At 35.8% G+C, this 1,280-nt stretch overlaps 1 long non-coding RNA gene across 1 annotated transcript in view; it reads left to right on the plus strand.

Annotated features, from left to right (window-relative positions):
• LOC106522238 (uncharacterized) overlaps positions 1–327 on the plus strand; it is a 935-nt gene extending 608 nt beyond the window's left edge. Inside the window, exons 2-3 of the long non-coding RNA XR_001310759.1 lie at positions 93–161; positions 285–327. This is a non-coding gene — a long non-coding RNA (uncharacterized LOC106522238). The remainder of the gene's footprint in view (positions 1–92; positions 162–284) is intronic.
• Positions 328–1,280: the final 953 nt, after the last annotated feature.

A 1,280-nucleotide genomic window follows, 5' to 3' on the forward strand; every position in this document is an offset into this window, starting at 1 on the left:
GTTTGTTTGTTTGTTTGTTTGTTTGTTTGTTTGTTTGTTTGTTTGTTTGTTTGTTTGTTTGTTTGTTTGCTTGTTTGCTTATCCATTTAAAGTATACAAAGGTAAAACCATGGTCCTGGTACTGGTGTTACTACTGCTCCATCAATCTCTGGCTGACCAAGGTGTGTGAGCTTTGTCACATTTTGTTTAAAATAGAAGGGAAAAACTGTACATTTATATTAAAATGTAAAAACATGCGATTAAAATATGTTTTTATTGAGTTGTGTGCATTCTCTTGTCCTCAGTTTGCATCAGCATTTCAAATTATGACCTGAACTTCGCRGGGGGCTATGGAAACGTCATAGACGGCAGGAAGGTTTATGAATGCAAAATCGATGGGAACAGAGACAACTGTGTCTTCTTTTGCGAGCCAGATTATAAAACGTGGTTCAATGGATCATCYGCCTGTTTAAACGCTTCTGTGAATCAAGAGATCAATTCCACCGTCTTTAAATATGACATTTATTCATGTAAGTACAACGTATCTCAAGGAAATGTTTCTCCTGTCCTGCCATGTTAAAGACATGGTCAACACTACATACACTGCCTTGCCAAAAAACTGTTACCATCCGGTGGTTTTAACTAAGTGCTATGATGTGTGGTTGCTGCAGTTGGTCAGGTGAATAACAGTTTGTGCTCAAAGAATGAGGTCAGCTGACTACCTGAATGTACTGAATGAGCAGGTTATTCCATCAATGGATTGTTTCTTCCCTGATGGCACGGCCATATTCCAAGATGACAATGCCAGGATTCATGGGGGATGACCTTAAGTAGAGTCTGACCTTCTCCAGCACATCCCAAAGATTACATTTTAACTCAGTAAATGTACACCTTAAATTTATCAGTTTATATTTAGTTTGTTTGATTTCTTGTAGTCAAGCCTTAACAGTTATTGTCACAGTGTTACTCCTCCATCATCGTTAATCACTTTTTTTTATTACTGGAATTTTCTGCTGCATTTGCACCTCCTGACAGCACATAAATTGAGTTTTTGGTGGAAAAAAATCACATTTTTAGAAATGTAATTTTGTAAATGTGAAGATTTCTAAAATCTTTGTTTATTTTTGAGTCTGACTGCTGGATGTAACTTTGCCCCCAAAACCAAAACAGCAACAACTTTGTCTGTCTGACTTTATCTTGATCAGGTCACTATTAAAAATGTAACTTCAGGGAATAAAACATCTGAAAAAATATTGCAAGGGGTGTAAATGATTAATGATTTTGTTATTATTATTATTATT

This window comes from Austrofundulus limnaeus, unplaced genomic scaffold (assembly GCF_001266775.1).
Source record: "Austrofundulus limnaeus strain Quisiro unplaced genomic scaffold, Austrofundulus_limnaeus-1.0 Scaffold124, whole genome shotgun sequence".
Taxonomy (NCBI): domain Eukaryota; kingdom Metazoa; phylum Chordata; class Actinopteri; order Cyprinodontiformes; family Rivulidae; genus Austrofundulus; species Austrofundulus limnaeus.